Source organism: Megalobrama amblycephala, linkage group LG1 (genome assembly GCF_018812025.1).
Source record: "Megalobrama amblycephala isolate DHTTF-2021 linkage group LG1, ASM1881202v1, whole genome shotgun sequence".
Taxonomy (NCBI): Eukaryota; Metazoa; Chordata; class Actinopteri; order Cypriniformes; family Xenocyprididae; genus Megalobrama; species Megalobrama amblycephala.
Window position 1 is genome coordinate 65,998,797 of NC_063044.1, and position 12,940 is coordinate 66,011,736.

Genomic DNA, 12,940 nt, shown 5'->3' on the forward strand with positions numbered 1-12,940 from the left:
CACTCGATTCATTCAGAAACACAGACTCGCTCAGAAACGCCATTTCCGTGTGTTGCTGGAGACGCAAAATTTTATGACCCGAGGGCAAATAACAAAATGACAGAATTTTCTTTTTACTGCAAAGTCCCATACAAATAATTAGTCAGAAATTACACTAATGTAGGTTTCACTTACTACAAAATTAGCATTTTTAATTTTTATTCTGAATAAAAAAAAAATAAAAAAAAATCACAGCACCCTGCTCATCAGTTACAAGTCATAAGCTCACAACTTATTTTGTTGTGGCACGGCAGATCCGGTAGCGGCGCAAGATGAAGTAAATAGATTTGCATTGCAGAATATTTTTGAGCTATATTTGGACATCAAATGTCTGTGTAAGATTTCTCAGCTCTGCTCGCATGAGGTCTAGATGATGGTGGGCTTGATTTGAGTCATCATGCACTGTGGCATATTCTCCGCAACATCACACCCAAACTCATCCAGCTTAATGAATGATCACTGAATGATAAGAAATTAAGCAGCTGGAACATTAAGCAGATTAAAGGATCAAAGACATTGCGCTCTAGAAACATGGCTCGCTTCTACACAGACACCAATGCATGTTGGGAATCCACACAATCATAAATATGACCATAAATTTTAATAGGCTGTCAGAAGCTAAAGTAAGGCAAAAAGTACCAATTTAGCTCCAAATCCAAATGTGTTTTGTATCAGTCTCAGTGCTGAAATAGCTGAGCATTATTCCACTTTCGGACTTCAAAGACGAGTCTATCAAGAACTGAATGGGAATATGTTGATGCTTATGAAAGCAGGATAAAAATAGCCATTCATCCCCTGTGTGTCTGGGCGTCTACTCACTGGCATCAATAAAGGATAAGAAGGATAAATGTATGTGTGCACATGTGTTTGTGTGAGCTAGTGCACATGCATTCAAGCACAAACACTAAAACATCCATTATTACTAGTATTATTAATTACTCCCAAATAGGGATGTGCTTGAAGCCGAATACAATGTTCGGAAAGGAAATTACACATAAAATGGAACATAAAAGGAACATGGTGATGGAAAAAAATATAAGATAGGAGGAATCACCTGTACTCATGGGCGGCACTAGGGAGGGGCTAGCAGGGGCTTCAGCACCAAGAAAGACAAAAGCACCTCCATAGCACCCCCACAGATTTTTTCCTGGAATCAATTATATACAGGAAGTACTGAAGGGAAAAGAAGTCATTTTAATTATTTATTAATAAACTAGTGTTTTCTGAGTCTCCACAGTAATGGATGTGCCTTTAATAGAGAAATGCACCTTTTCATATGGACATAATTAGAGAATATTAAAAATTGAGTGGACGAATTATATTTATTTTATTATTCATAATAATAATAACCTGTTTTGGTCATATTTACTATCAATTGCCCAGCTCCCCTGTCATGATCTAGCACCCCCTCAGCACCTGCTTTCAAAATTCTCTGGTGCCGCCCCTGCCTGTACTCTGTGTATAGGTAGCGGTGGTAGACCCGCATATTAAGATAAGATATTTGTCAGTGACGCTCAGTATCTGTTGCGCACCAAATCCTCCGCCATCATCCTGTCAGTCATCTGTCCTTGCTCTCTTGACATGATAAGTGAAATGTACTGTAATGTAACCAACTACCACAGCAAGCCTAAACAAGTCCCTTTAGGGGCTCCGTAGAATGCGTTATTCCATTTCCATGCCTTTCCGAATTCAGAATTAGTCTTCGGACACATAAATATATAACTCAAATCAGTGTTGGTTAATAGTGATGAAGCCTTTGTCTTCTATTGTCTCTTTGTCTTTTTGAATTGGAATAATTCATACTCCTAATAAATAATAATCAAAACTCAGTAACACTATTTTACAGTGCCGTAGTTATATGTTACTACATGTAATAACAGTAAATTATGCATAATTACAAGTAACTAACCCTAAAGCAAACCCTAACCCTAACTATAACTCTATAGTAAGAATATGTACAGTACAGTCCAAAGTTTGGAACCACTAAGATTTTTAATGTTTTTAAAAGAAGTTTCATCTGCTCACCAAGGCTACATTTATTTAATTAAAAATACAGTAAAAAACAGTAATATTGTGAAATATTATTACAATTTAAAATAGCTGTTTTCTATTTGAATATATTTCACAAAGTAATTTATTCCTGTGATGGCAAAGCTGAATTTTCAGCATCATTACTCCAGTCTTCAGTGTCACATGATCCTTCAGAAATCATTCTAATATGCTGATCTGCTGCTCAAGAAACATTTAATGTGTACAATTGTACAAAATATTTGTGTACAATATTTTTTTTCAGGATTATTTGATGAATAGAAAGTTCAAAAGAACAGTGTTTATCTGAAATCTAATCTTTTGTAACATTATAAATGTCTTTACTGCCACTTTTGATTGATTTAATGCATCCTTGCTGAATAAAAGTATTCATTTCTTTAATTTCTTTTCAAAAAAATAAAAATAAAAATTCTTACTGACCCCAAACTTTTGAACGGTAGTGTATAATGCTACAGAAGCTTTGTATTTCAGATAAATGCTGTGCTTTTGAACTTTCTATTCATCAAGGAATCCTGAAAAAAAAAAAGTACACAACTGTTTTCAACATTGAAAATAATCATAAATGTTTATTGAGCAGCAAATCATCATATTAGAATGATTTCTGAAGGATCATGTGACACTGAAGACTGGAGAAACGATGCTGAAAATTCAGCTTTGCATCACAGGAATAAATTAATTTGTCAAATATATTTAAATAGTACACAGTTATTTTAAATTGTAATAATATTTAACAATATTACTGTTTTTTACTATATTTTTAATTAAATAAATGTAGCCTTGGTGAGCAGACGAAACTTCTTTTAAAAACATTAAAAATCTTAGTGGTTCCAAACTTTTGGACTGTACTGTATATAATAAACATGTAGTTAATTACTAGTACTCCATACTTATTTGAGTAATTACAATGTAACTACAGCACTGTAAAATAAAGTGTAACCCAAAACTCTTATATATTAATAATAACAACAATAATGTTGGCACATCCTGTAAACATCAAGCTAAGATTCTATAAAATTGTGAAATGTACATGCAAAAACAAACTTTTACATTCTTTTGAATATGTTAACCATAGACAACACGAAAATCCCGGTCTTAAGTCTGTAGAAGGGCCAAATTCTTTTTCATCTACTTTCATCTCTTCAGAGGAGGTCCACTTGAAAACTAAGGCTGTCAAAAATCCACTCTATTTTAAATTAAAATGATTTAAAGGTAAGATCTGGAATCTGGAACGACTCTATTTGCACCTGAGGTAGTTTTGCATTTTATTTGGACATGTTACTGAAGCTGTTATTGAAAATGGAGACACTCAACATTAGAGTTAAGTCTGCTGTAGGCCATATTTTTTTAGACTACCCCTTTTCCACCAAGGCAGTTTGAGTGCTTGTTCAGAGCCAGAGCCTAGTTTCAAATCAGTTCTTTGTCTTTCGACACCTAAAGTATCAGCTCTGAACCAGGAAAAGTGGTTCGTAAGTAGCACCAAGACATTGCTGGTCTAGAAGTAAGAACCGCTTGCATCAGGGCGGGGTTACCGTGACCAACAAGAAACTTGTCAACACCATTTTTGAAATAGCATTTAATAGCAGCTTGATTGTAATCCCATCTTATACAAATTATGGCGAGCTGCCAAATGCGTTGGATTCATCGCGTTTGGATGCCCATGTAGGTTCGCAAAGCCATGAGCATCAATAGTAACGCAACGTCTGGCACTGTTGATGGAAGGCTTGTTCGTGATGCATCGGAGTTGCGCGGACCGATCGGCATGTAGCGTTTGTACACAGCAAAATCCCCAGAGTTAAATCAACTCTGCTTAGAGTACATATGGTCCCTCTCTAAATAGTGTAAAAATAACACTGAAGCAGAGTTAAAGTTAATGAGATAATTAAGCAATTAATTAAGTGATGATTGTGCATTAGTGATGAACACCTGCTGTTAACAAGAATCACTAAACACAAGAACAGCCTTATTAATTGCTTATCTCATTAACTTTAACTCTGTTTTAGTGTTACTTCAACACTATTTAGAGAGGGACCAAATGTACTCTGAGCAGAGTTGATTTAACTCTGGGGATTTTACTTTGTATAGCATTTGAATCCTTGTGCTTTTGGAACGCACTCGTAGTGCTTTGATGTCATGTGCCGATCAGTCTGCGAGAAGCCGACGCATATCGAACAAGCTTGTAAAGTTTGTGTTTGGTGCTGCCGCGTTCAGTGTTGCCAAATGTTTTCAAAGGAAAGTAGCTAAAGCCTGCCCAAAAAGTCGCTAAATGTCGCTAGATGACATCATGGGTCAATTTGCATATTTGTGATGTCAATTTGCATATATGTTGCTTATTTGTGATTCACATCCCGCCTAATGTTTTCTCTCTTAATGTGCTCACAAACTGTATTTTAGAATAATATTATATAGCCGAATGTCCAATAAAGCTGTTCTCAATTCCTATATATTTAAGCTCTGTGATAGTGAGTAATATAAGTGATAAGCACACAAGAAGAATGGAAATCAAAACGATCAAACTAAATTCTTTAAATACTGTATAAAACAGAGAAGCAGATAAGTGACAACACTGTGTGCTCATGTGTAGCTCGTTCATTCACATATGTCAGATGCTGTGCACACAACAGAGTGTGGTGCTGCTCCTCTCAGCCACTCATTGAACAGAGCAGCTGCAGAGAGAAGTGTGACTGCAGCGGGAAAGCAAGACCTAGCGCTCATGGGACAGTTCTGGCGACATCTGGAAAGTTACTGAGGTTTGTCTAAAAAGTCGCTAGATTTGTCGCTAGGTGCTTTTAAAAAAAAAATGTCGCTAAAGGGGTCTGAAAAGTCGCTAAATCTAGCGACACTGGCCGCGCTAGCGTTGCTGTGAAAGATGTTACATATACAGTGACGTAACTCTGCGATGGCTCTCTAGCCCATGGAAAGGCAGTCCGGTTCTTAAAAGGCTTGTCGGTTGAATCAACTCCGAACTGGCAATAGCACTAGCTCTGAACTAGCACCCGGTCCATGCTGGTGACCGTACCTGACAGATATTACTGAAATCTGTGTTCTCAGACATCACACATCTCTGTGACAGCCTTAGGCTCTGTAAACAGCAAATAAATGAATTAATGTAAAAAATAAAATAAAATAAAAAGTCAGGGGAGTGGCCAACATTGTTTTAGTCAATCAAAAAAGTTCTCTGGCTGTGAATAATTTTCCCTTGTTTCAGGGAGGTTGACATTGGATTGAATGACATGTCTTTGGAGAAAGAGTGTGATGTTGAAGTTAGAAAAATAATTCACAGCACCTTTAAAGAAATACTTCACCAAAAAAGAAAAATGTTCTCATTTGTCACCCTCAATCAATTCTCTCTGAATGGTGACCATGAGCTGTAAAACTGCAAGAAAGACAAATAAATCATCATTAAAATATCTCATGCTTTATATTCTGAGTCCTCTGAACCCACCTAATAGCTCTGATATTACTGATGCAAACATCTGCTTCTTGTGTTTCGCAATTAATGCACAGCCAGGTTAAATATGTGCATATTCAAATCATTGTATTGTGATTCGAGAGCTACAAGCACAGGAAAAGCTTTTCAGTAAATAACGACTGTGGAATATCATTCTGTTCCTCAAGGATGAGGATTAGTCACTTTAATTTGTGCTTTTATGCTTTTTTTAAATTTTATTTATTTATTTGGTAGCACGTGATTTGAAATTCATCATCAGTCATACCTACAATTTTCTTTAGTGGTCGAAATAAAGAAAGTAGAGGTTTGGAACGCTATGAGATTGAGCAAATGGTGACAATTTTCACTGTGTGGTGAACCTTCCCTTTAATATAAGAATGATTGCTTTTATAGTGTCATAGCCTAGCAGAAGCAATAATTTCAGGATAAGAGCTCTCTGTTCATCCTCTGGCTCGCAATTTCTCTTTCCTCTGTGTATTATGTTGGTCCATTACACTGAGAATATGGCAACAACAAGAGAATGCTTTCAATTGTCACATGTCTTTCTGGCAGGGGTGGACAGCTTCAGGCACAGTCTCTGAGGGCTATTTATCTGTGAATGCAGGAGGACAACTGAAGGATGCTTGGAGACTGTGAGACACTAACCTCTCCTAAAATCAGTTCAGTATGGTCCCGTGGTATTCCTGCCTGAATTCAGATGGTTGTTTCATGTAATTCCGCTTGTTAAAACATCTGGCTTTGAACAAAGATGATAAACAAGACATCTGAGCAAGAGATTTCCATTATTATGTACTTACAGAACATTTCAATAAATGATAATCCCTGTTGTCTGGACTGTCTTACTCAGAATTTCTTTCATTCAGATAATAAGTTCTTGTACTAAGAAGTCAAAAGTACCAATAAATTGGTTTACACACAAAAATAATACAGGTCTTTATTCATTCATATCATTTATATGATTATTGCTTGTCAGACTGTATATATCCCAGCTAAAGCCATGTCGGATCTCAGTTGTCATTAATATGAGATTGTACGACAGTCAAGGCTCATTGAAAATGGATGTACACAAGAAGACTCATCCGAGTTTTACATCATCCATCCGTGACCTTTCGGTGACTGTGAAATGCATTACATGCGGGATTGAAATGGTGGCTAACAAACAAAAACAATCTCTAGTGTTCATTTTGATCATGGCTTGTCTTGAAAAGAAAAACGTGGGGGACAAAAACAGAAGATGATGTGTGTGGAGCAAGTGGTGATTGTTGTCGCCTTGAATTGCATCATGTTCTGAGCTCCTATTGGTTTTTATTTGACAGTTGTCGTAGAAGTCACACTCCAGTGCCCGGTTGCATAAAGCACCTTAAGTGTAATTTTCCCTTAAGATCGCCCTTATTGTTGCAGAAAATAACCGTTATGTGTTACTTAAGGGTTTCTTTAGGTAAAACGTCATAAACCCTAAGAATTTCCCTTAAGTATATATTTTTCACTTAAATGATCCCTTAAAAAACATTAAGTGTTGCATAAAACCCCTTAACTGTCATTTCCCTAAGTATAACATAAGGTTCGGAAAAATTCACCTTAAGTGTTACACAGAGTGAGCAGGTTCAATCCAAGTCTTCTAACGAGACACGATCGACCGCTTTATATTATAAACAAATTGTAATTTAGGCATTTATTCACATAAACATTAATGAAATTACATACGTAGCACATATCTTATATGGTCAATGGAAGCGCAAAGTGAAGTTAATAAACGTAATTTCGGGAGGAGTACACCCATCTAATCTTCCAATTAATACCGAGGTATAAAACCAGCATCTTACCTCTTCCTGTTGTTAGTTCTTTTGGCATCCCTCCTCCTCCCCTTCTCCTCCTTTTGTACTTATTTTTGCCTGTTATAGGGGGCAATTGGAGCTCGAGTAGGATATTCTTTCCGAGCCCCTCTATAGCAGACAGCAAGCCAAATCTGTTTACCACTTACGCTAAGATTATATGGGCACACAAACTCGTGAATGTGCATGCATCGCGCAAGAACAAACCTCATTGGTTCTTGTGCTTGTGCGCACGTTTGAGCTTCCGAAACAGCCTTATTCATATGGATGTCTTTCAATGAATCAACATAAATGATGAGAGAATATTAAAAATTTGTTTCTTTATTTGTTATCCAAAGATGTATGGAAGTCTAACGGGTTAGGAACAACATGAGGGTGAGTGAACAATGGCAGAAATCTCAACTATCAATTTGAGTTTCTTGTCTGGCCTTTCTCTTTCATATTTGGTTTTCTTTTTTGTTTTCCTTATCCATCTTATGTTGTTTTCTGTGAAAATTTACAGTGATCTGTATTAACAAATAACGTGTCCATGGCAACAGTAGAATTTTATAACGGCAAAACACTTAATGGTTTCCCTTGCCTAAGAGAACAGTTTAAGGAATTATATGCAACACCCTTAAGTCATTTCCTTAGTTAAGGACAAATCATGCCTTAAGTGTCATACTTAAGGGAAAAACTTAAGGTGCTTTATGCAACCGGGCACAGGACTGTGCGTCAAATCTTCTGACACATGCAGAATTTCATCGGAGGTAAAATTTGATTGCAATAATCATTAATCGGTTGTCAGCGAACATGTCAAACTAGCAATCAAAGAGTACAGATTTTAACCTAGGATCAGAGGAATCTTTTAGGAATCGCAAAATTATGAATCTTTTAGGAATCGCATATCATGGCCAAAATCCAAGAGTGCACCTGGCTTAATGTGCTGATTTGCTGCTCAATTAACATTTTTTTTTTTTTTACTATGATCAATGCTGAAAATCCATCCATCCATCCATCCATCAAAAATTTTACTTAATTGAAAAGTATTTGCAGGCAAAACACCATTGTTTGAATTTATTTGAACAATATTAGTATTAGTACTTAACATTTTGAATAAAGGAGTGCTTTCAAAAAACATTCGTTATTTTAATTACCAGTGTTGGCATTTCATCAGCGCAGGGGGAAAAAAAATAAAAATGAGTATGGGAAAAAACTAAACTCTACAGCCAGCTGTGTAAACAGTTTTGAACATATCTGAACTTTAGCAGAAATAATTTAATGGCCTAAAAGAGGTGAAGGAATTAGCGATTAAAATTTACAGCTCCATCTTGGGTTATAATTCTGAGAAGGCCAGCAGGGAGACAAAATTATAACTGCCATTAAATTGTCACAGTGGAGGTCAAAGAGGGTGTTGAAAGTGTTAAATACATCTGTGGTTTAAGCACCATTCTTATGAGAACCAAACTACTAACCTCAGGGGTTAAAACACATGCCACTCTGCCAGAAAGCAACTTCATGCTTGCAAACCACAAGAAGTTTAGGGGAAGCACAAAAGTCTGACATTCCTCTGAGAGTTTTTGCCATGAAACAAAGTTTTAAAAAATAAAACGGTTCTCATTAATTCAAGAACAAACTAAAATGATGAGGATATGGCTGCTGCGGCCATAAAGTTCAGGACAGCTCAGTGAACTGTGATTAAAATTGACTCTGAGAGTCCAAGGTCTGTGGAGTTAAAGATGAGATTCTATATTAGTTTTGCCTTTTCTTCTCCTGGCATGACACAAACAATATATTAAGAGCTGAAGAGAAAGAGCCAAACTAGTTTAGCAGAGAAAGAAACAGAAATGCACATGTATAGGTATTTGTGATGACAGTGATGAATTGCTTAGGTAGTACATTCACAACAACACATAAGTTCTGGGGCCTTCAAACACTTCAAATGGCTGCGCCCTCCCGAAAGTTCAGAGGTACAGGGGAGGGAACTGCAAAGAACAGTGAGCGACTCCGAGAGGTTCAGAGAGCGTGCTGTGAATCCATCTGGTTCGTGTGAGCGCTCCTGCTGATTGCTTTTGCAGGCGGAATGCAATAGGAACCGAATCTTTCAATATGTAGGTCAGCTTGTTGCAAAGCCCTAAAACTGATCCATGGAATCACCGCCGCCTCTTACTTGTGGGAGAACCTGATAGTGAGCGATGAAAATTGAATCCTACCCTTTTTTTGCACTCAACACAGGTCCACGGGGGTTCGGCGGAGAGGAAGAAGCGATCCTCACAGGTGGTCGGGGTTAGATTAGCTCTTCTCTGATCACACGGCTCAGTCACTCTCTGAGAAAATGATCCTCCCCCTTAAATCCACAGTTAAGACACACTTTTCACCAGTGATGCTGTTGAACAGTTGCCCAGTCACTAGGCATCTTGGATGCCATGGTAACTGAGATGACAGGGGAAGGGGTTTGGCTCGGACGTTCAAACTACAGCCATTAATTAAACAGAGAAAAATGGCTAGCGTGGGGAAGAATCGCCTTCACTTTTTTTTTTTTTTCTTTCCATGGATCAGTTATAGGGCTTTGCAACAAGCTTCCTATACAATGTTCTGTCTGCTACTGTATGATTTTTTTTTTTTATCTCTCCTTTCTTTTATGTCATGTTGTTTTGTCTTATGATGTGCTGTAAAGCACATTCGTCAGCTGCTTCTGAATAAATGGTGTTATAAATAAACTTTGATTTTGACTTTTCACAAAAAGGGGGGCAAAATTGGGTTTGAAACCTATTTTTTTTCAATAAATGGTCGCTGCTTAACATTCATAAAATATTAACTGACAAATTTACAAGATCAAACTAAATATTACATGAACTGTTTTAGTTTCTATTAATTTATTATGAGGCCATTTTTGCAACCCTGTTAACAAGATTTCGGACATATACTTGGTTTTAAAAGCACAATATATACGCTTTTTGGATTAAAATATCCAAGAACCACTAAAACAATGTTATATATTTTGTTGACTTGTGCACTTTATCCCAAATGTTTCCAATAATGTTTAAATCCAGGGAAATCAGCAATTTTAACCAGTCATTGTGTTACCGGTCAGTGACGTCATATCCGCGTTACCCTCAATTTCCAGTTTTACTTCTAAAGAAACCATGGAAACACCAAAGACGCTCTAATATATTATGTGTTTTATTAGACAGGCGAGCAGCTGTTTGGATAACTTTATTGGGTTAGTCTTATTGTTTGAATTGTGTTTTCTTCATTTATCATGAGTAACATGTTTGTACTATGCCTCAGCGACAACACTATTTTTGTCAAGTAGCTAACATGGCATAATCAGAAAGAGCTTTATTTGGTTACTGTTTTGAATAAGCAATCTCTAGGGGCAAAACTTACGTACTGTGCCTTTAAAAGGTTAGTTCACCCAAAAATGAAAATTCTGTATTCTCGTCACTTCATAACATTAAGGTTGAACCACTGCAGTCACATTGACTATTTTAACAATGTTTTTAGTACTTTTCTGGACTTTGAATGTGGTAATTTCGTTGCTTTCAATGGAGGATAAAAAAAAACTCTCGGATTTCATCAAAATATCTTAATTTGTGTTCCGAAGATGAACGAAGGTCTTACGGGTGTGGAACGACATGAGGGCGAGTAATTAATGACAGAAATTTCATTTTTGGGTGAACTAACCCTTTAACGACACTTAACATAAATTTGTTCAAAATACAGTTTATATTTTCTTATATTTTTATATTAAAAATATTATTTCTATTATTATTTATTTTATTATTTTTTAATATATAAAATTGCAAATTTAGCCTAAATAAAGCTGCCACAGGATTGAACTAATTGGACCAAATGTTGGTTTATAATTACTTGATAAGCTTATATTTCAAATCAATAAATAAATAAAAAAAAATCTCATAGTAACTGAAAATAAATGGCAGAGCTTGAAAAATGCAGTCAATAATATGCTATGATAAACTTCCTTTAATGTCTTTGGGGGGAAAAGTAAAAAAAAAAAAAATAAACAAATAACTAAACAAATAAATTAAGTCACGGGCAACCCCATATTCATTGAAAGTGTGTTCTATTCCTGCATTTGCTTGTGTCCAGTTTGTTTGTTTAAGATGTGTCTGCTGTTCTCTGTCTGTATGAAGGAGCCTGTTTATGACTATAATAGTATTTACACAGGCTGCCCTCTATTACCCTATTGTTTATTTACCCCCATAATAATCTGAGTCCTGTGTGTGTGCGTATGTTTACTCAGGAGGCAGCTCTTTCAGAGGACATGGGTGCTATGCAAGTTCATGTGTATGCCTGTGTGTGTGTGTGTGTGTGTGTGTGTGTGTACTGTGAATCTATGCTAGAGTACATGGACTAAAGTGACGTAACTATCTGTGTGTGTGTGTGTGTGTGTGTGTGTGTGCTGCTGGCAGACTTAGGATGCTTCGCGCTCATGTGGGACGCAGATGAATGAGTAACCATGTGTGGCATTTGGACAGAGTGTACGGAGTGTGTTATAGTTCATATTTGCGTATGTGTGCATGCATGGATGTCTACAGATACAAGTTGGAGACTAATCGTGACAGAAGCGTAAAATCATTTGTGGACTGCTCTAACATGACAGCTGGTCTGAGCATGACAAGAAAGGAATAGTACAAAAATGCCTTTCGCATCAACTTAGCAAGCTTCCATTGGCCAAATCTTGCTTGTTTTTGACCAAAACTAGTCGCCAATAACAGACTTCTAACTTCAGTCCTGAATGCAACACAATAACTCTGTATGAAAACACTCAAGATCTATAATATACATTATATATTTGTCCTTCACTAGAACAACTAGAACAAGGTTTTTTATGGCTGGCATGTGCCTTTTTTAGTTCTTACCTGACCCCGACCCTGTTCCAAAAATAAACCCAACCAAATCCTAAACGTACCCCAAGTCTAACCCAATGCCTCAAAGTTCAACTTAGTTAGCAAAGGCTTCAGATCAGATTTGAAGTCGTCGCTTTATGCAGCCAGCTATATTTTCTTTGCACTGTGGCAAAGCAAAACTCTTAAATATCCCATTAAATCAAAATTCAGTAGCCATCTATATACTAATATAATGCTTACAAAATTATATACATTAGATATACATAATTTCAAATGTGCATGCTTTCTCTTCTCTAAAAACACTAGATTGTGTTTTGGACTGCAGGAGATAAAGTTATAGTACTTTAGATATTTTGATCCTTTTTAAAAATAAATATGCCCATTGATAATATAAATATGTGATACCAGAAATGAAATAAAATTAAATTAAATTTACGCTCGAGGTCCAATTCCTGGTCTTTCCTCCTACTGTCCTATTTAAATAAAGGAAAAAAGCCCAAAAATATAACTTTAATAATGATAATAATAATAATAAATTAAAATACACTAATAAAATAAAACAAAATAATAAAATAAAAAATCGAATGCTTGTTTGCATGCTCCTATGTTGTGTACTGTACCCGTGACCTTGAGGCTGCACTGCTTGGCTGTACTTGCTGTGGGGCTGTTAATTGTGATAAATGGAGATGACACGGGCTGCAGTGTTAGCGCAAGGAGTC